Source organism: Corythoichthys intestinalis, chromosome 7 (genome assembly GCF_030265065.1).
Source record: "Corythoichthys intestinalis isolate RoL2023-P3 chromosome 7, ASM3026506v1, whole genome shotgun sequence".
NCBI lineage: Eukaryota > Metazoa > Chordata > Actinopteri > Syngnathiformes > Syngnathidae > Corythoichthys > Corythoichthys intestinalis.
The window spans coordinates 32537947-32561606 of NC_080401.1; the positions used below are offsets into that span (position 1 = coordinate 32537947).

General features: G+C 40.7%; 1 protein-coding gene and 4 non-coding genes across 5 annotated transcripts in view; 4 read left to right on the top strand and 1 right to left on the bottom strand.

The window, feature by feature from the left end:
• The window catches only part of lama3 (laminin, alpha 3), a 65336-nt gene extending 59937 nt beyond the window's left edge, over positions 1-5399 (bottom strand). The window contains exons 1-2 of the mRNA XM_057841953.1: positions 5134-5399; positions 4946-5052 (exon numbers count right to left, since the gene is read on the bottom strand). The gene's annotated coding sequence lies outside the window, so the exon portion shown is untranslated. The remainder of the gene's footprint in view (positions 1-4945; positions 5053-5133) is intronic.
• Positions 1287-1359, top strand: trnai-aau (transfer RNA isoleucine (anticodon AAU)). Its single transcript has one exon. It is a non-coding gene; the product is annotated as a tRNA-Ile (tRNA).
• Positions 1601-1674, top strand: trnai-aau (transfer RNA isoleucine (anticodon AAU)). Its single transcript has one exon. It is a non-coding gene; the product is annotated as a tRNA-Ile (tRNA).
• Positions 1906-1979, top strand: trnai-aau (transfer RNA isoleucine (anticodon AAU)). Its single transcript has one exon. It is a non-coding gene; the product is annotated as a tRNA-Ile (tRNA).
• trnai-aau (transfer RNA isoleucine (anticodon AAU)) lies at positions 3479-3552 on the top strand. The gene has a single exon. It is a non-coding gene; the product is annotated as a tRNA-Ile (tRNA).
• Positions 5400-23660: the final 18261 nt, after the last annotated feature.

Sequence of the window (23660 nt, forward strand, 5' to 3'; positions counted from 1 at the left end):
ATTACAGCTGCAAGTCGCTTGGGGTATGTTTCTATCAGTTTTGCACATCGAGAGACTGACATTCTTGCCCATTCTTCCTTGCAAAACAGCTCGAGCTCAGTGAGGTTGGATGGAGAGTGTTTGTGAACAGCAGTCTTCAGCTCTTTCCACAAATTCTCGATTGGATTCAGGTCTGGACTTTGACTTGGCCATTCTGACACCTGGATACATTTATTTTTTAACCATTCCATTGTAGATTTGGCTTTATGTTTTGGATCATTGTCCTGTTGGAAGATAAATCTCCGTCCCAGTCTCAGGTCTTGTGCAGATACCAACAGGTTTTCTTCCAGAATGTTCCTGTATTTGGCTGCATCCATCTTCCCGTCAATTTGTGTCTCCCAGGTGGCTTGTGGCAAACTTTAAACGAGACTTTTTATGGATATCTTTGAGAAATGGCTTTCTTCTTGCCACTCTTCCATAAAGGCCAGATTTGTGCAGTGTACGACTGATTGTTGTCCTATGGACAGACTCTCCCACCTCAGCTGTAGATCTCTGCAGTTCATCCAGAGTGATCATGGGCCTCTTGGCTGCATCTCTGATCAGTTTTCTCCTTGTTTGAGAAGAAAGTTTGGAAGGACGGCCGGGTCTTGGTAGATTTGCAGTGGTCTGATGCTCCTTCCATTTCAATACAATGGCTTGCACAGTGCTCCTTGAGATGTTTAAAGCTTGGGAAATCTTTTTGTATCCAAATCCGGCTTTAAACTTCTCCACAACAGTATCTCGGACCTGCCTGGTGTGTTCCTTGGTTTTCATAATGCTCTCTGCACTTTAAACAGAACCCTGAGACTATCACAGAGCAGGTGCATTTATACGGAGACTTGATTACACATAGGTGGATTCTATTTATCATCATTGGTCATTTAGGACAACATTGGATCATTCAGAGCTCCTCACTGAACTTCTGGAGTGAGTTTGCTGCACTGAAAGTAAAGGGGCCGAATAATATTGCACGACCCACTTTTCAGTTTTGTATTTGTTAAAAAAGTTTAAATTATCCAATAAATGTTGTTCCACTTCACGATTGTGTCCCACTTGTTGTTGATTCTTGACAAAAAAATTAAATTTCATATCTTTATGTTTGAAGCCTGAAATGTGGCGAAAGGTTGCAAGATTCAAGGGGGCCGAATACTTTTGCAAGGCACTGTATATCAAGCCTTCCATCCATGGGAATGGTCAGCCTTGTTCTTGCTGCTGAATACATGCTGGATTGCTGGGTTCGGCGTGTTTGTGGAACCTGCTAGGGACCTGGCCGGTTAGCTCAGTTGGTCAGAGCGTGGTGCTAATAACGCCAAGGTCAAGGGTTGACCCCCGTACGGGCCATGACATGTGGAGTTCAATGGTAAGAGTAGCTGAACTCTATATCAAGCCTTGCCAGACAATGCTGGACAGAGGAAAATACATCTTCACTTAGGTTTTGAATTTGTTTGGGGCAAACATGCTGTGGTTGTTCCAGACCTACTATATCATGCCTTCCATCCATGGGAATGATCAGCCTTGTCTTTCTGCTGAATATATGCTGGTTTGCGGGGTTCTGTGTGTTTGTGGAACCAGCCAGGGACATGGCCGGTTAGCTCGGTTGGTCAGAGCTTGGTGGTAATAACGCCAAGGTCACGGGTTCGACCCCCATACGGGCCATAACATGTGGTCTTTAATGGTAACAGTAGCTGAATTCTAAATCAAGTCTTGGAAGACAATGCTGGACAGAGGAAACGACATCTCCACTTAGGTTTTGAATTTGTTTGGCGCAAACATGCTGTGGTTGTTCCAGACCAACTATATCAAGCCTTCCATCTATGGGGATGGTCAGCCTTGTTCATGCTGCTGGTTTGCGGGGTTCGACGTGTTTGTGGAACCTGCCAGGGACATGGCTGGTTAGCTCAGTTGGTCAAAGCTTGGTGCTAATAACGCCAAGGTCACGGGTTCGACCCCCGTACGGGCCATAACATGTGGTCTTATATGTTAAGAGTAGCTGGACATCTTGCCATTTGTTTGGTGCAAACATGCTGTGGTTGTTCCAGACCAACTATATCAAGCCTTCCATCCATGGGGATGGTCAGCCTTGTTCATGCTGCTGAGTATATGCTGGTTTGCGGGGTTCGGCGTGTTTGTGGAACCTGCCAGGGACATGGCCGGTTAGCTCACTTGCTCAGACCTTGGTGCTAATAACACCAAGGTCATGGGTTCGACCCCGGTACCGGCCGTAACATGTGGTCTTAAATGGTAAAAGTAGCTGAACTCTATATCAAGCCTTGCCAAACAATGCTGGACAGAAGAAAGGACATCTTGCCATTTGTTTGGTGCAAACATGCTGTGGTTGTTCCAGACCTACTATATCAAGCATTCCATCCAAGGGAATGGTCAGCGTTGTTCATGCTGCTGAATACATGCTGGCTTGCTGGGTTCGGTATGTGTCTGTGGAACCTGCCAGGGACATGGCCGGTTAGCTCAGTTGGTCAGAGCGTGGTGCTAATGTTTGGGGCAAACATGCTGTGGTTGTTCCAGACCTATGTCAAGCCTTCCATCCAGGAGAATAATCAGTCTTGTTCTTGCTGCTGAATACATGCTGCTTGCTCGGTTCAGCGTGTTTGCTCAGTTGTTCAGAGCGTGGTGCTAATAACGCCAAGGTCATTGGTTAAACCCCCGTACGGGCCATAACATGTGGTCTTTAATGGTAAGAGTAGCTGAACTCTAAATCAAGTCTTGGAAGACAATGCTGGTCAGAGGAAAAGACATCTTCACTTGGGTTTTGAATTTGTTTGGCGCATACATGCTGTGGTTGTTCCAGACCTACTATATCAAGCCTTCCATCCATGGGAATGATCAGCCTTATCTTGCTGCTGAATACATGCTGGCTTGCTGGGTACTTTTTCATTGCCTGGTATACCGTCCGGCGGATCAAATTCCGAGGGCAGAGCAAGCCACAGCAAACAGACAGCGCAGTGGACCAATCAGCGAAGGGCAGACGAGACGTTGTTAAAGCGACAAGTAATTAGCGTGAGCGGAGAATGGAGACGTTTATTCAACACGGCTAGCGCGAGCCATGTTGACTGTTGTCAGTGACTTGTGTCGATGTGTTTTTGGTAATTTCAAACTGGTTTTACTGCGGATTGGAACATGTTCTCGGCTCTCCCTTTCGCCATCTGTGTTGTTGTAGAGACGACTTTCGGCGCGCAAGAGTGACGTTACTCGTTAAGAACACGTCACACAAATAAACGAATCTGATTGGACGGTTGATTTTGTACTTGTTCGAGAGGCCGTTAATGGGCAGAGTCCCAGACTATTTCTCACACCGTTTGAAAAATACAGGGAGAATAGTCTGGTGGTGCCAGGCAAACTTTGTTCAAGCCTTCCATCCATGAGAATGATCAGTCATGTTCTTGCTGCTGTATACATGCTGGCTTGCTGGGTTCGGTGTGTTTGTGGAACCTGCCAGGGACATGGCCGGTTTGCTCAGTTGGTCGGAGCGTGGTGCTAATAACGCCAAGGTCACGGGTTCGACCCCCGTACGGGCCATAACATGTGGTCTTTAGTGGTAAGAGTAGCTGAACTCTAAGTCAAGTCTTGGAAGACAAAGCTGGAAAGAGGAAAAGACATCTTCACTTACATTTTGAATTTGTTTGGTGCAAACATGCTGTGGTTGTTCCAGACCTATATCAAGCCCCTGTACGGGCCATCAGATATGGTCTTTAATGGTAAGAGTAGCTGAACTCTATATCAAGCCTTGCGAGACAATGCTGGACAGAAGAAAGGAAACCTTCCCATTGGTTTTGATTTTTTTGGGCGCAAACATGCTGTGGTGGTTCCACACCTATGTCAAGCCTACCATCCATTAGAATGATCAGCGATGTTCTTGCTGCCGAATACATGGTGCCTACCCCGTACAGGCCATGACAAATGGTTTTCAACGTTAAGAGTAGCTGTACTCTATCTCATGTCTTACAAGACAATGGATTGTGAATCCTGAATTAGTTTACCACAAACATGCTGTACTGATTCTGGACCAATATGAAGCCTTCCATCCATGAGAGAACGTTGCTCATGAAATTGTTTGGCGCAAACATGCTGTGCTGGTTCTCTGACCGAGAGCAAGCCTTCCTTTCATGAGAATGGATCAGCCATGTTCTTGCTGCCGAATACATGGTGGCGACCCCGTACAGACCATGACATAGGGTGTTTAACGTTAAAAGTAGCTTAACTCTACTTCAAGTCTTGCAAGACAATGGAGGAAGACAAGGAAACTTTGGTCCTGAATTAGTTTAGCACAAACATGCTGTACTGGTTCCGGACCAATAAGAAGCCTTCCATCCACGAGAGAACTTTGCTCATGAATTTGTTTGGCGAAAACATGCTATACTTGTTCTCAGACTGAGAGCAAGCGTTTTATCCATGAGACTGATCAGCCATGTTCTTTCTACCGAATAAATAGTGGTTAGCTTGAATGGTTGTGTATGTGCCACAGGCTAAAATCATGGCTGATTAATTCAGTTGGTCAGAGTGTGGTACTAATAAACCCTAGGTCACAGATTTGACCCCCGTATGGGCCATCGGGAAGGCGTTTCACAGGAGGAATCGCTGACGTCTATTTCAAGTCAACAATGGACAGAGGAAACAGAAATATTTCTTTGCTTTTGAATTTGTTGTTGTAATCAATGTGCTGTTTCCAGGCATATTTCACTCTTCAATCCATGAGACCATTGGTTGGGATAGTTAAAAAGATGAAATATAATTTAACAACAGAAACATCAATTTATACAGTTGAAAAATATTCACTTATATTATTGTTATTATTATTGTTATTATAAAATTATTAAAATATTCACACAAATTTGGTTGTGATATAAATCTTTTTGCACATCCTTTGGCAGAGGTCTTTCCCCTCGTCTTTTGTTCTGTCAAAAATGTTTACCTCCGGTCAGGGAATGACAAATGTTCTCATCGCCGTCCGCGTCGCACTCACATGGCTTACAGGTGCCGCCGTGCGACGCCGGGTCACCATAGAAACCAAATGCACATCTTCAAGGCGGAAAAGAGAAGAAAAAATGGTCATTTTGGGGGTGGGGGTGGAATATATAAATGATAAACTGTGTGACAAACCGTTCACATCTGGATCCCCCATAGCCACGTTTGCACAAAGACTGAACTGCTCCAGAATCAATATTCAGGCAGGTCAAAGCCCGACTTAGACCAAAAAAAAGCAGAATTTTAAACTAACTTTCCTTTATTTATCATGTTTCAGTACCATTGACAGCAATATATATCCAATCCATTTTGATTGGGAGGGTTAGCAGCAATCATTCCAGTCAAACAAAGAATAAATTACAAGATCCTCATCATTACCTTCAAAGCACTCCATGGCTTGGCCCCTCCCTACCTTCGTAATCTACTCTGTTTTAACAATCCACCCCGTCCACTTCGCTCTTCCACTATCCTCCACCTTTCCGTCCCCCCTTTTAGTCACTGTGCCCCCCAGCTCTGGAACTCCCTACCCCCTGACCTTCGCAATATATCTACCCTTTCACTCTTCAAATCCAGACTCAAAACACACCTGTTCACTCTTTCTTACCCACCATGATCCCCAGCTGTGTTATATTTTTTTGTCTCTTTATCACGCTTTTAATATTTTTATGATTATTTTGTTGGTATTGTGATTCCATCTGTCTTGTGAAGCGTCTTTGTGTGGCTTGAACAGCGCTCTAGAAATAAAATGTATTATTATTATTAAATGTATTAATAAGACCTTGCTAAATCAAAAATGATAAGACAGCTAGCTTTGTCAATGACAGCCAATCATTTCATTGGCTGCCATCGACAGAGATTTGGACATCTACAGTATAGCTGCATCTAGCACCGTCAATGGCACTAATACATGAACATTCACAGCCAGTTATTCCATTTTAAAAAGAATTACCATATATACATATAAGTACGTATGTAGACATCACATTTTTAATACTTTGCCATCCACAACCCAAAACGTGATGTCCACTTACAATGTATGAACGCCAACTCTTTTTTTTAGGGTTAAGTTGTTGTATTTTTTTAATTCCCAAAATTAGTCAGTTGCTCAAAAACAGTGGTCTCCAAACTATTCTACTCAGGGCCACAGTGGGCGCAGGATTTCATTCCAATAAAACAAGACAACACCTATGCACCAATCTGGTGTCTTTTAAGTGTAATCAGTTGATTGCAGTCAGGTGCTGCTTGTTTTAGCAGAAACTTCATTGGTTAAACTGTCGGTGCTCGATCGGTTGGAACAAAACCAGGATCCACAGCAGCCCTTGAGGACCAGTTTGAAGACCCCTGCTCTAAAACAAACGCTGTTTAAGCAGTCAGAACAGTAGATATTTAATCTGTTTTCTTAATTTCAGTGTTAACCAGGTTATCTATATATCAAAGTCACCTTGTGGTCCATGTAAAAAACAGTTCTGAAAGCAAGTCTGGTTCATATACAACTGTCAATGGCTCATTGACATGAGTTAATAGAGTGCAAAGCAGCAAGCTTTGGCAAGAACCGACTTACTTGTTCCATGTGAAAGGACACGGGCAAGCGCGGCAGGTTTTTTGGGCAGCGTCACCATGGTAACCCTCTTGGCATCGCTCACAGTGGTCGCCCGCCGAGTGGAACCGACAATTCTGGAGGATGTTAGCATGACAACAAGATGGTGATACATGCCGTTACATGCTTGTACTGAAAGTGTGTGCACGAACCACACATTTCCCAGTGACATCGTCACATTGGTCGGCGTTTCCGTTGCAGCTACATGGCACACACTGACCTCGGTGAGGCCCGCTCCATTCCCTGAAGAAGCCTGAACCGCACTTCTGCAAGGTCACACACACGCAAAGAGACCAATGCACAGTTTGATTGTAGGTCAGTAAACTAAAGCAAACACTCCAACGCGTCTTGACCCAACTAGGAAGAATCACAGCACAGTAATCACAGTGCAAAGTGATACATTGCACCTGTGTGTGCTGTTCAAGTGTTGTGTCAGGCTTACTAGCAGCTCTATTTATCACAAGATGTGTAGACAGCAAGTGGGAGCTCTGAAGGAGAGAGAGAAATGTCGCCGTGTGATATGAAGTGGATACACTTCAAAATGGAGCTTTTGTTGAGGTTGTCATAAAACAACTTATTTTTCAATAACAAGGGAGGGTTGAAATCAGGATTAAGTTGCCCATAGCAAAGCAAAATTGAAAATGAGATCTTGTTCATGTCTCATTTACATCTCTGAGAAGTGAATCAGCAATAATTGAGACCAGAGTGGTTTTCTCAGTTTTCTCAAATTTGTCTCATGAGAAGTAAGTCTCATAGTGAGCATTACACGAGAAGGTCTTGAGAATAGTTCTACTGGCACGATTTTTCAAGAAAGTCTAACAGTTGTCTCCTTGTGCCAGTCACAAATATTTCTTAATTTGATCTCCTTCTGGTCTGCAATTGTTCATTTTGGGTTTTCAAGATTCTTTCATTGTAAAAAAGAGTTGTGTCTGCTCCGACATGTCCAATCACATCTGAATTCATCTCATGCCAAAATCCGAGAAAATATTATAATTGGTCAAATAATTAAATAACATCTGAATCATTTGGTTCATCTCGTTCAATGTAAAAATTAGAGATGTGGCCGAAAATTCAGCGATGAAAACTATCGTCCGCTACAAATGTATTATAGGTTTTTGGTTTCGAAGACCAAAAGTTCACCACAAAAGAATGTGAAGAACCTTAGTCCTCTTATTTGATGACGTAATGAAAAAAAAGGCAACACACTGGCTGACTATGTCTCGCTAAAACTACTGGCTCACAGGCAACATGTCTGCGATTTGGAAGTTTTTTTGAAGTATTAAAAACAATATGTAAATTATTAAATGAACCAAAATATAATAAATTTTCTTCATCGCTGCTACACGCTTTCTGAAGTTGCTTTCCATTGATGTGCCGCGTCACATCGAGCACAGTGTATCTGAGCCTGTGCATGGCTCAGTGGTAGAGAAGTTGTTCCCCAACCTAGAGGTTGTGAGTTCAACTTTCTGTCCTGATGAGTTCATCTAAGTATCCTTGAGCAAGACACTGAACCCCATGTTGTTGCGTCACCAGCAGGTAGATGAGGATATAGTATCAAAGTGCTTTGGTGCCTGAAAGGTGCTGTACAAGCATAACTCCATTTTTTATTAAGAGAATTTGTCTTCTCAAATATTGCTCAAATCTGGTTTCCTCAAATCAATCTCCTTTGTCTCAATGATGGCTTTGCTCATTTTTACTCATCACTTGCTCCTAAGGGTAGGAGCACAAACTCAGACACAAATAAGCAGAGAATGAGATAAATTTGAGATGATCAAATTCATTTTACGAGACGAGATTAAGCAACAGATGAGTAGCAAATTTTTGCTATGGGAAATCTGGATTAAGTTGGCAAATCAAACTACTAATTCTGCTAAACTACTGTGGTACCTTGGCTAACAAGAGCCCATACTTTTAAGTTTTTCCCAATTACAAGACGTTTTTGCTTCTTTTAAGCATAAAATTCTAAGTACCAGCAAACTTCCACTATGCCTATGCTGAAGTGAAGTGGTAAAAAAAGAGCACTTAGTTATTGTAATTAGTGTTGCACCGATAACATTTTTTGGGCCCGATACCGATACAGATACCTGGCTGTGCAGTATCAGCCGATACCGATACCATTCCGATACCACTCTGTTAAAAAAAAAATATATATATATATATATATATATATGTATATATATATATATATGTATATGTGTGTGTGTGTGCGTATAACGGATGCAACGTTACAGTTAAGTCACGGTTCGGTATGATTTTCGATACAATTCAATACATTTAATGCTCTGAAACAGAAAATACAACTGTTATCATTATTATTATTTAATTTTATTTTATTTTATTTTTTTGCTAACAAGAGAAAAATAACAGTGCCGTCATAAAAACAAGCATTTTAGTGCATAATATTTATGTGCTTACTTCTTACTGATCTGAAGAAAACATTTGTATATAAGTGCTGAGAACAATTTTTACTGTTTGTAAAGTGGGTCACACTGTTGATTGCTTCAGCTCTCTTAGCAGCTATATTTAAACATCCTATTTGTGGTCCGAGTCCATCAGTAACATGTACTGAATTAACAGTATTTGCAGCATTATCTAAAGTCACTGGTATGGGTTGATTTGGCCTGCTTGACTTCCATTCAGTCATGGCGGTTTCTATTTAATCAATGTAGTCTATGGACTACGCGTCGCTCTGGGCTCACGCAGCTAATGGCATGGGATCTAATGTGGTATATCTAGGTTGCTATTTGATGATATCTAGTGTGTGCGCGCGAGAGTTGGCATGGGATCTAACATAGGACATCTAGATTGCTATTTGATGATATCTAGTGTGCGCGCTGCGCCGCTTGAGTGTTTTCCGTCCACAGAAGTCACTTCTGCTCATTACTGCACGACACCAGCATATTACAATCGACTTTCATAAACAGGACGAGTTTGAAGTACGACGCTCTTAATTTGCCACTCATTGTTCATCATGAAACCATGAGTTTGCTGAGTCTCCCACGGTCTTAAGCTTTCTGATCCCATCGGCGATACAACAGCAAGCGTTAGCGTACGCATGCTAATCGTTAGTGAATACCATGTTGAATGAGCTGCTAAACATCACGGATACGCGTTGCAGTGTACATCCGCAATATTGAAGGCGAAAGTGGTAAATTTGAGACAAAGACACACAGAGATAATTAGTGATGGCCAAATGAAGCCTCATGAAGCAATGAAGCTTTGCAGCCAATTGGTTTGCACATGTAGCAAAACTTCATGGTGCTTCATTTACCCTATGGCGCCATCAAGTGGTCTAGAAGCCCAAGAGGTCAACATTGTTAAGAATTCAATGGCAATTTGCTTAAGACAAAGGTATGAATGTGCTTGTGTTAGTAATTTAGTATGTGAACAAAGTACAACAAGTGCTAAGGGTAATTTGTTATTCATTTTTATTTAGAAATAATAGCTTTCCCAAAGTGGCTGGCTTTAAACAGTTTCTTTTTTTGGGGAAAATATTTCACCAGCTTTAGAAAATATTCTTTCACAAGGCACAGACTGGGGTGCACAGAAATGTGAGTGCCAGTTTATATAAATTTGGGTAGGTATTCTTTTGTGCCTCCCAGTACAGTAATGGATTGTTCATTCTGTTGATGTTTGGTTCAGATAGGTACACACACACACTCACATTTATTACCTTGGTCTTTCCAAGGGAAAGAACAAGGTAATGTTATTGTACAACTTTATTCTTCTTATTACCTTGGTCTTTCCAAAGGAAAGAACAAGGTAATGATATTCTACAACTTTATTGTACTTATTATTATTACCTTGGTCTTTCCAAGGGAAAGAACAAGGTATTGTTATTGTGCAACTTTATTATTATAATAATTATTATTATTACCTTGGTCTTTCCAAGGGAAAGAACAAGGTTATGTTATTGTACAACTTTATTGTACTTCTTTATTACCTTGGTCTTTCTGAAGGAAAGAACAAGGTTATGTTGTTGTGCAACTTTATTATTATTACCTTGGTCTTTCTGAAAGAAAGAACAAGGTATTGTTATTGTGCAACTTTATTGTACTTATTATTTATTCATCTTATTCTCCGCGTTTTTTTGAGCCAACGCACAGCCCAAACCGTAGCACCGATCGGCACAGTTCAAGTATCGGCACGACCGGAATTTTCGCGTGACGATGGGAATTTTTCAAACCGCCACGAAAAATTTTCCGTTCGCCCGTAAACGGCAATTTTCCGAAAAATAAAAAAAGTTTCAAAATGTATCTAGTCCTACAATTTTTGACCAAATCACATAATTTGGGCATCAAAAATTCCGGGACGGTGAGGGGCATAAAAGTTGTATACAGAATTTGGCAAAAATTTACGGTTCCCCGGAAATTTGCCAAAAACTTTCCTATTCATTTTGAATGGAAAAAAAACGCGCGCTTCACAGCCCGAACCGTTAGACCGATCGGCACCGTTCAAGTATCGGCACGACCGGAATTTTCGCGTGACACAGGAAACTTTACAAATGGCCCCGAAAAATTTTCCGTTCGTCCGTAAACGGCAATTTTCCGTGAAAAAAAAAAAAGTTTCAAAATGTATCTAGTCCTCCAATTTTTGACCAAATCACATAATTTGGGCATCAAAAATTCCGGGACGGTGAGGGGCATAAAAGTTGTATACAGAATTTGGAAAAAAATTACGCTTCCTCGGAAATTTGCCAAAAACTATCCCATTCATTTCGAATGGGAAAAGTCCCATTCACTTCCAATGGGATTTCCAATGGAATTTACATTGCATTGATGCCATTGACGGCCATGCATGTCAAATCTACTGATGCCAATGTACTTGGATTCAATTGATTATATGGATGTCGATGCCATTGACTGCCATGGACGTCCAAAATTTTTCCCATTCATTTTCAATGGGGAAAAAACAAAATTACCCCAAATCAACAGAAAATGACCAGATATCAATAGGACGTGTCCCCCAAACTTCCCCAATTCCATTGACGCTTATGAAGAGTGCCGCCATTGACTTACATGGACGTCCAAAATTTTTCCCATTCATTTTCAATGGGGAAAAAACTACATTTCTCCAAATCAACAGAAAATGACCAGATATCAATAGGACGTATACCCCAAACGTCCCCAACTCCATTGACGCTTATGGGGGGTGCTGCCATTGACGTCCATGGACGTCCAAAATTTTACCCATTCATTTTCAATGGGAAATTTTTTTTTTTCCCCAAATCAACAGAAAATGACTAGATATCAATAGGACGTGTCCCCCAAATGTCCCCAATTGCATTGCTGCTTATGGAGGGTGATGCCATTGACGTCCAGGGACGTCCAAACTTCCCATTAAATCCCAATGGCATTTCTTCATGTTTGTTCATTCTATTGATGCCAATGTACTTGGATTCCATTGACGCTTATGTAAGTTGATACCATTGACGTCCATGGACGTCCAAAATTTTTCCCATTCATTTTCAATGGGAATTTTTTTTTTTTTTCCCAAATCAACAGAAAATGACTAGATATCAATAGGACGTTTCCCCCAAATGTGCCCGATTGCATTGCTGCTTATGGAGGGTGATGCCATTGACGTCCACGGACGTCCAAACTTCCCATTCATTTCCAATGGCATTTCTTCATGTTTGTTCATTCTATTGATGCCAATGTACTTGGATTCCATTGACGCTTATGTAAGTTGATACCATTGACGTCCATGGACGTCCAAAATTTTTCCCATTCATTTTCAATGGGAATTTTTTTTTTTTCCCCAAATCAACAGAAAATGACTAGATATCAATAGGACATGTCCCCCAAATGTCCCCGATTGCATTGCCGCTTATGGAGGGTGATGCCATTGACGTCCATGGACGTCCAAACTTCCCATTAATTTCCAATGGCATTTCTTCATGTTTGTTCATTCTATTGATGCCAATGCACTTGGATTCCATTGACGCTTATGTAAGTTGATACCATTGACGTCCATGGACGTCCAAAATTTTTCCCATTCATTTTCAATGGGAATTTTTTTTTTTTCCACAAATCAACAGAAAATGACTAGATATCAATAGGACGTGTCCCCCAAATGTCTCCGATTGCATTAACAATTATGAAGGGTGCCGCCATTGACGTCCATGGACGTCCAATTCTCCAGTTCATTTCTAATGGCTTTTTGTTTTGTGCCAATGACTGGCATTATCATCCATTCTATTGATAGACCTGAGTGGGGCTAAGATCTGTATCTCCACAGAGGAAAGACCAAGGTGTGTAATTTCTCCCGAAATTGCAGTTTCTAGTTATTATTATTATTATTATTCAATAATTCTCCGCGTTTTTTTGAGCCAACGCACAGCCCAAACCGTAGCACCGATCGGCACCGTTGAAGTATCGGCACGACCGGATTTTTCGCGTGACGATGGGAATTTTTCAAACCGCCACGAAAAATTTTCCGTTCGCCCGTAAACGGCAATTTTCCGAAAAATAAAAAAAGTTTCAAAATGTATCTAGTCCTACAATTTTTGACCAAATCACATAATTTGGGCATCAAAAATTCCGGGACGGTGAGGGGCATAAAAGTTGTATACAGAATTTGGCAAAAATTTACGGTTCCCCGGAAATTTGCCAAAAACTTTCCTATTCATTTTGAATGGAAAAAAAACGCGCGCTTCACAGCCCGAACCGTTAGACCGATCGGCACCGTTCAAGTATCGGCACGACCGGAATTTTCGCGTGACACAGGAAACTTTACAAATGGCCCCGAAAATTTTTCCGTTCGTCCGTAAACGGCAATTTTCCGTGAAAAAAAAAAAAGTTTCAAAATGTATCTAGTCCTACAATTTTTGACCAAATCAAATAATTTGGGCATCAAAAATTCCGGGACGGTGAGGGGCATAAAAGTTGTATACAGAATTTGGAAAAAAATTACGCTTCCTCGGAAATTTGCCAAAAACTATCCCATTCATTTCGAATGGGAAAAGTCCCATTCACTTCCAATGGGATTTCCAATGGAATTTACATTGCATTGATGCCATTGACGGCCATGCATGTCGAATCTACTGATGCCAATGTACTTGGATTCAATTGACTATATAGATGTCGATGCCATTGACTGCCATGGACGTCCAAAATTTTTCCCATTCATTTTCAATGGGGAAAAAACAAAATTACCCCAAATCAACAGAAAATGACCAGATATCAATAGGACGTGTCCCCCAAACTTCCCCAATTCCATTGACGCTTATGAGGGGTGCCGCCATTGACTTACATGGACGTCCAAAATTTTTCCCATTCATTTTCAATGGGGAAAAAACTAAATTTCTCCAAATCAACAGAAAATGACCAGATATTAATAGGACGTATATCCCAAACGTCCCCAATTCCATTGACGCTTATGGGGGGTGCTGCCATTGACGTCCATGGACGTCCAAAATTTTACCCATTCATTTTCAATGGGAATTTTTTTTTTTTCCCCAAATCAACAGAAAATGACTAGATATCAATAGGACCTGTCCCCCAAATGTCCCCGATTGCATTGCTGCTTATGGAGGGTGATGCCATTGACGTCCAGGGACGTCCAAACTTCCCATTTATTTCCAATGGCATTTCTTCATGTTTGTTCATTCTTTTGATGCCAATGTACTTGGATTCCATTGACGCTTATGTAAGTTTATACCATTGACGTCCATGGACGTCCAAAATTTTTCCCATTCATTTTCAATGGGAATTTTTTTTTTTTTCCCCAAATCAACAGAAAATGACTAGATATCAATAGGACGTTTCCCCCAAATGTGCCCGATTGCATTGCTGCTTATGGAGGGTGATGCCATTGACGTCCACGGACGTCCAAACTTCCCATTCATTTCCAATGGCATTTCTTCATGTTTGTTCATTCTATTGATGCCAATGTACTTGGATTCCATTGACGCTTATGTAAGTTGATACCATTGACGTCCATGGACGTCCAAAATTTTTCCCATTCATTTTCAATGGGAATTTTTTTTTTTTTTTCCAAATCAACAGAAAATGACTAGATATCATTAGGACGTGTCCCCCAAATGTCCCCGATTGCATTGCCGCTTATGGGGGGTGATGCCATTGACGTCCATGGACGTCCAAACTTCCCATTAAATACCAATGGCATTTCTTCATGTTTGTTCATTCTTTTGATGCCAATGTACTTGGATTCCATTGACGCTTATGTAAGTTTATACCATTGACGTCCATGGACGTCCAAAATTTTTCCCATTCATTTTCAATGGGAATTTTTTTTTTTTCCCCAAATCAACAGAAAATGACTAGATATCAATAGGACGTTTCCCCCAAATGTGCCCGATTGCATTGCTGCTTATGGAGGGTGATGCCATTGACGTCCACGGACGTCCAAACTTCCCATTCATTTCCAATGGCATTTCTTCATGTTTGTTCATTCTATTGATGCCAATGTACTTGGATTCCATTGACGCTTATGTAAGTTGATACCATTGACGTCCATGGACGTCCAAAATTTTTCCCATTCATTTTCAATGGGAAATTTTTTTTTTTTCCCCAAATCAACAGAAAATGACTAGATATCATTAGGACGTGTCCCCCAAATGTCCCCGATTGCATTGCCGCTTATGGGGGGTGATGCCATTGACGTTCATGGACGTCCAAACTTCCCATTCATTTCCAAAGGCATTTCTTCATGTTTGTTCATTCTATTGATGCCAATGTACTTGGATTCCATTCACGCTTATGTAAGTTGATACCATTGACGTCCATGGACGTCCAAAATTTTTCCCATTCATTTTCAATGGGATTTTTTTTTTTTTCCCCAAATCAACAGAAAATGACTAGATATCATTAGGACGTGTCCCCCAAATGTCCCCGATTCCATTAACAATTATGAAAGGTACCGCCATTGACGTCCATGGACGTCCAATTCTCCCATTCATTTCTAATGGCTTTTACTTTGTTTTGTGCCAATGACTGGCATTATGATCCATTCTATTGATAGACCTGAGTGGGGCTAAGATCTGTACCTCCACAGAGGAAAGACCAAGGTGTGTAATTTCTCCCGAAATTGCAGTTTCTAGTTATTATTATTATTTATTATTCAATAATTGTTGACGTTTTTTTCGGCGCGTCGCACAGCCCGAACCGTACCTCCGATCGGTACCGTTCAAGTATCGGCACGACCGGAATTTTCGCGCGACGATGGGAATTTTTCAAACGGCCCCGAAAAATTTTCCGTTCGCCCGTAAACGGCAATTTTCCGGAAAAAAAAAAAACTTTAAAAATGTATCTAGTCCTACAATTTTTGACCAAATTACGTAATTTGGGTATCAAAAATTCCGGGACGGTGAGGGGCATAAAAGTTGTATACAGAATTTGGCAAAAATTTACGGTTCCCCGGAAATTTGCCAAAAACTTTCCTATTCATTTTGAATGGAAAAAAAACGCGCGCTTCACAGCCCGAACCGTTAGACCGATCGGCACCGTTCAAGTATCGGCACGACCGGAATTTTAGCGTGACACAGGAAACTTTAAAAATGGCCCCGAAAATTTTTCCGTTCGTCCGTAAACGGCAATTTTCCGTGAAAAAAAAAAAACTTTCAAAATGTATCTAGTCCTACAATTTTTGACCAAATCACATAATTTGGGCATCAAAAATTCCGGGACGGTGAGGGGCATAAAAGTTGTATACAGAATTTGGAAAAAAATTACGCTTCCTCGGAAATTTGCCAAAAACTATCCCATTCATTTCGAATGGGAAAAGTTCCCATTCACTTCCAATGGGATTTCCAATGGAATTTACATTGCATTGATGCCATTGACGGCCATGCATGTCGAATCTACTGATGCCAATGTACTTGGATTCAATTGACTATATGAATGTCGATGCCATTGGCGGCCATGGACGTCCAAAATTTTTCCCATTCATTTTCAATGGGGAAAAAACAAAATTTCCCCAAATCAACAGAAAATGACCAGATATCAATAGGACGTGTCCCCCAAACTTCCCCAATTCCATTGACGCTTATGAAGGGTGCCGCCATTGACTTCCATGGACGTCCAAAATTTTTCCCATTCATTTTCAATGGGGAAAAAACTACATTTCTCCAAATCAACAGAAAATGACCAGATATCAATAGGACGTATATCCCAAACGTCCCCAATTCCATTGACGCTTATGGGGGGTGCTGCCATTGACGTCCATGGACGTCCAAAATTTTACCCATTCATTTTCAATGGGAATTTTTTTTTTTCCCCAAATCAACAGAAAATGACTAGATATCAATAGGACCTGTCCCCCAAATGTCCCCGATTGCATTGCTGCTTATGGAGGGTGATGCCATTGACGTCCAGGGACATCCAAACTTCCCATTAATTTCCAATGGCATTTCTTCATGTTTGTTCATTCTTTTGATGCCAATGTACTTGGATTCCATTGACGCTTATGTAAGTTGATACCATTGACGTCCATGGACGTCCAAAATTTTTCCCATTCATTTTCAATGGGAATTTTTTTTTTCCCCCAAATCAACAGAAAATGACTAGATATCAATAGGACGTTTCCCCCAAATGTGCCCGATTGCATTGCTGCTTATGGAGGGTGATGCCATTGACGTCCACGGACGTCCAAACTTCCCATTAATTTCCAATGGCATTTCTTCATGTTTGTTCATTCTATTGATGCCAATGTACTTGGATTCCATTGACGCTTATGTAAGGTGATACCATTGACGTCCATGGACGTCCAAAATTTTTCCCATTCATTTTCAATGGGAATTTTTTTTTTTTCCCCAAATCAACAGAAAATGACTAGATATCATTAGGACGTGTCCCCCAAATGTCCCCGATTGCATTGCCCCTTATGGAGGGTGATGCCATTGACGTCCATGGACGTCCAAACTTCCCATTCATTTCCAATGGCATTTCTTCATGTTTGTTCATTTTATTGATGCCAATGTACTCGGATTCCATTGACGCTTATGTAAGTTGATACCATTGACGTCCATGGACGTCCAAAATTTTTCCCATTCATTTTCAATGGGAATTTTTTTTTTTTTCCCAAATCAACAGAAAATGACTAGATATCATTAGGACGTGTCCCCCAAACTTCCCCGATTCCATTAACAATTATGAAAGGTGCCGCCATTGACGTCCATGGACATCCAATTCTCCCATTCATTTCTAACGGCTTTTACTTTGTTTTTTGCCAATGACTGGCATTATGATCCATTCTATTGATAGACCTGAGTGGGGCTAAGATCTGTATCTCCACAGAGGAAAGACCAAGGTGTGTAATTTCTCCCGAAATTGCAGTTTCTAGTTATTACCTTGGTCTTTCTGAAAGAAAGAACAAGGTATTGTTATTGTGCAACTTTATTGTACTTATTATTTATTCATCTTATTCTCCGCGTTTTTTTGAGCCAACGCACAGCCCAAACCGTAGCACCGATCGGCACAGTTCAAGTATCGGCACGACCGGAATTTTCGCGTGACGATGGGAATTTTTCAAACCGCCACGAAAAATTTTCCGTTCGCCCGTAAACGGCAATTTTCCGAAAAATAAAAAAAGTTTCAAAATGTATCTAGTCCTACAATTTTTGACCAAATCACATAATTTGGGCATCAAAAATTCCGGGACGGTGAGGGGCATAAAAGTTGTATACAGAATTTGGCAAAAATTTACGGTTCCCCGGAAATTTGCCAAAAACTTTCCTATTCATTTTGAATGGAAAAAAAACGCGCGCTTCACAGCCCGAACCGTTAGACCGATCGGCACCGTTCAAGTATCGGCACGACCGGAATTTTCGCGTGACACAGGAAACTTTACAAATGGCCCCGAAAAATTTTCCGTTCGTCCGTAAACGGCAATTTTCCGTGAAAAAAAAAAAAGTTTCAAAATGTATCTAGTCCTACAATTTTTGACCAAATCACATAATTTGGGCATCAAAAATTCCGGGACGGTGAGGGGCATAAAAGTTGTATACAGAATTTGGAAAAAAATTACGCTTCCTCGGAAATTTGCCAAAAACTATCCCATTCATTTCGAATGGGAAAAGTCCCATTCACTTCCAATGGAATTTACATTGCATTGATGCCATTGACGGCCATGCATGTCGAATCTACTGATGCCAATGTACTTGGATTCAATTGACTATATAGATGTCGATGCCATTGACTGCCATGGACGTCCAAAATTTTTCCCATTCATTTTCAATGGGGAAAAAACAAAATTACCCCAAATCAACAGAAAATGACCAGATATCAATAGGACGTGTCCCCCAAACTTCCCCAATTCCATTGACGCTTATGAAGGGTGCCGCCATTGACTTCCATGGACGTCCAAAATTTTTCCCATTCATTTTCAATGGGGAAAAAACTAAATTTCTCCAAATCAACAGAAAATGACCAGATATCAATAGGACGTATATCCCAAACGTCCCCAATTATATTGACGCTTATGGGGGGTGCTGCCATTGACGTCCATGGACGTCCAAAATTTTACCCATTCATTTTCAATGGGAATTTTTTTTTTTTCCCCAAATCAACAGAAAATGACTAGATATCATTAGGACGTGTCCCCCAAATGTCCCCGATTGCATTGCCGCTTATGGAGGGTGATGCCATTGACGTTCATGGACGTCCAAACTTCCCATTCATTTCCTATGGCATTTCTTCATGTTTCTTAATTTTATTGATGCCAATGTACTTGGATTCCATTGACGCTTATGTAAGTTGATACCATTGACGTCCATGGACGTCCAAAATTTTTCCCATTCATTTTCAATGGGAAAATTTTTTTTTTTCCCAAATCAAGAGAAAATGACTAGATATCATTAGGACGTGTCCCCCAAACTTCCCCGATTCCATTAACAATTATGAAAGGTGCCGCCATTGACGTCCATGGACGTCCAATTCTCCCATTCATTTCTAACGGCTTTTACTTTGTTTTTTGCCAATGACTGGCATTATGATCCATTCTATTGATAGACCTGAGTGGGGCTAAGATCTGTATCTCCACAGAGGAAAGACCAAGGTGTGTAATTTCTCCCGAAATTGCAGTTTCTAGTTATTATTATTATTCAATAATTCTCCGCGTTTTTTTGAGCCAACGCACAGCCCAAACCGTAGCACCGATCGGCACCGTTGAAGTATCGGCACGACCGGATTTTTCGCGTGACGATGGGAATTTTTCAAACCGCCACGAAAAATTTTCCGTTCGCCCGTAAACGGCAATTTTCCGAAAAATAAAAAAAGTTTCAAAATGTATCTAGTCCTACAATTTTTGACCAAATCACATAATTTGGGCATCAAAAATTCCGGGACGTTGAGGGGCATAAAAGTTGTATACAGAATTTGGCAAAAATTTACGGTTCCCCGGAAATTTGCCAAAAACTTTCCTATTCATTTTGAATGGAAAAAAAAACGCGCGCTTCACAGCCCGAACCGTTAGACCGATCGGCACCGTTCAAGTATCGGCACGACCGGAATTTTCGCGTGACACAGGAAACTTTACAAATGGCCCCGAAAATTTTTCCGTTCGTCCGTAAACGGCAATTTTCCATGAAAAAAAAAAAAGTTTCAAAATGTATCTAGTCCTACAATTTTTGACCAAATCACATAATTTGGGCATCAAAAATTCCGGGACGGTGAGGGGCATAAAAGTTGTATACAGAATTTGGAAAAAAATTACGCTTCCTCGGAAATTTGCCAAAAACTATCCCATTCATTTCGAATGGGAAAAGTCCCATTCACTTCCAATGGGATTTCCATAGAATTTACATTGCATTGATGCCATTGACGGCCATGCATGTCGAATCTACTGATGCCAATGTACTTGGATTCAATTGACTATATGGATGTCGATGCCATTGACTGCCACGGACGTCCAAAATTTTTCCCATTCATTTTCAATGGGGAAAAAACAAAATTTCCCCAAATAAACAGAAAATGGCCAGATATCAATAGGACGTGTCCCCCAAACTTCCCCAATTCCATTGACGCTTATGGGGGGTGCTGCCATTGACTTCCATGGACGTCCAAAATTTTCCCCATTCATTTTCAATGGGGAAAAAACTAAATTTCTCCAAATCGACAGAAAATGACCAGATATCAATAGGACGTATACCCCAAACGTCCCCAACTCCATTGACGCTTATGGGGGGTGCTGCCATTGACATCCATGGACGTCCAAAATTTTTCCCATTCATTTTCAATGGGGAAAAAACTAAATTTCTCCAAATCGACAGAAAATGACCAGATATCAATAGGACGTATACCCCAAACGTCCCCAACTCCATTGACGCTTATGGGGGGTGCTGCCATTGACATCCATGGACGTCCAAAAATTTTCCCATTCATTTTCAATGGGAATTTTTTTTTTTTCCCCCAAATCAACAGAAAATGACTAGATATCAATAGGACGTGTCCCCCAAATGTCCCCGATTGCATTGCTGCTTATGGAGGGTGATGCCATTGACGTCCAGGGACGTCCAAACTTCCCATACATTTCCAATGGCATTTCTTCATGTTTGTTCATTCTATTGATGCCAATGTACTTGGATTCCATTGACGCTTATGTAAGTTGACACCATTGACGTCCATGGACGTCCAAAATTTTTCCCATTCATTTTCAATGGGAAATTTTTTTTCTTCTCCCAAATCAAAAGAAAATGACTAAATATCAATAGGACGTGTCCCCCAAATGTCCCCGATTGTATTGCTGCTTATGGAGGGTGATGCCATTGACGTCCATGGACGTCCAAACTTCCCATTAATTTCTAATGGCATTTCTTCATGTTTGTTCATTCTATTGATGCCAATGTACTTGGTATCCATTGACGCTTATGTAAGTTGATACCATTGACGTCCATGGACGTCCAAAATTTTTCCCATTCATTTTCAATGGGAATTTTTTTTTTTTCCCCAAATCAACAGAAAATGACTAGATATCAATAGGACGTGTCCCCCAAATGTCCCCGATTGTATTGCTGCTTATGGAGGGTGATGCCATTGACGTCCATGGACGTCCAAACTTCCCATTAATTTCTAATGGCATTTCTTCATGTTTGTTCATTCTATTGATGCCAATGTACTTGGTATCCATTGACGCTTATGTAAGTTGATACCATTGACGTCCATGGACGTCCAAAATTTTCCCATTCATTTTCAATGGGAATTTTTTTTTTTTCCCCAAATCAACAAAAAATGACCAGATATCAATAGGACGTGTACCCCAAATGTCCCCGATTGTATTGCTGCTTATGGAGGGTGATGCCATTGACGTCCATGGACGTCCAAACTTCCCATTAATTTCTAATGGCATTTCTTCATGTTTGTTCATTCTATTGATGCCAATGTACTTGGTATCCATTGACGCTTATGTAAGTTGATACCATTGACGTCCATGGACGTCCAAAATTTTTCCCATTCATTTTCAATGGGAATTTTTTTTTTTTGCCCAAATCAACAAAAAATGACCATATATCAATAGGACGTGTACCCCAAATGTCCCCGATTGTATTGCTGCTTATGGAGGGTGATGCCATTGAGGTCTATGGACGTCCAAACTTCCCATTAATTTCTAATGGCATTTCTTCATGTTTGTTCATTCTATTGATGCCAATGTACTTGGTATCCATTGACGCTTATGTAAGTTGATACAATTGACGTCCATGGACGTCCAAAATTTTTCCCATTCATTTTCAATGGGAATTTTTTTTTTTTCCCCAAATCAACAAAAAATGACCAGATATCAATAGGACGTGTCCCCCAAATGTCCCCGATTGTATTGCTGCTTATGGAGGGTGATGCCATTGACGTCCATGGACGTCCAAACTTCCCATTAATTTCTAATGGCATTTCTTCATGTTTGTTCATTCTATTGATGCCAATGTACTTGGTATCCATTGACGCTTATGTAAGTTGATACCATTGACGTCCATGGACGTCCAAAATTTTTCCCATTCATTTTCAATGGGAATTTTTTTTTTTTGCCCAAATCAACAAAAAATGACCAGATATCAATAGGACATGTACCCCAAATGTCCCCAATTACAATGATGCTTATGGAGGGTGCTGCCATTGACGGCCATGGACGTCCAACTCTCCCAATCTTTTCTAATGGCATTTCTTCATGTTTGTTCATTCTATTGATGCCAATGTACTTGGTATCCATTGACGCTTATGTAAGTTGATACCATTGACGTCCATGGACGTCCAAAATTTTTCCCATTCATTTTCAATGGGAATTTTTTTTTTTTGCCCAAATCAACAAAAAATGACCATATATCAATAGGACGTGTACCCCAAATGTCCCCGATTGTATTGCTGCTTATGGAGGGTGATGCCATTGACGTCTATGGACGTCCAAACTTCCCATTAATTTCTAATGGCATTTCTTCATGTTTGTTCATTCTATTGATGCCAATGTACTTGGTATCCATTGACGCTTATGTAAGTTGATACAATTGACGTCCATGGACGTCCAAAATTTTTCCCATTCATTTTCAATGGGAATTTTTTTTTTTTTTCCCCAAATCAACAAAAAATGACCAGATATCAATAGGACGTGTCCCCCAAATGTCCCCGATTGTATTGCTGCTTATGGAGGGTGATGCCATTGACGTCCATGGACGTCCAAACTTCCCATTAATTTCTAATGGCATTTCTTCATGTTTGTTCATTCTATTGATGCCAATGTACTTGGTATCCATTGACGCTTATGTAAGTTGATACCATTGACGTCCATGGACGTCCAAAATTTTTCCCATTCATTTTCAATGGGAATTTTTTTTTTTTGCCCAAATCAACAAAAAATGACCAGATATCAATAGGACGTGTACCCCAAATGTCCCCAATTACAATGATGCTTATGGAGGGTGCTGCCATTGACGGCCATGGACGTCCAACTCTCCCAATCTTTTCTAATAGCTTTTACTTTGTTTAGTGCCATTGACTGGCATTATGGTCCATTCTATTGATAGACCTGAGTGGGGCTAAGATTTGTATCTCCACAGAGGAAAGACCAAGGTGTAATTTCTCCCGAAATTGCAGTTTCTAGTTATTATTATTATTTATTCATC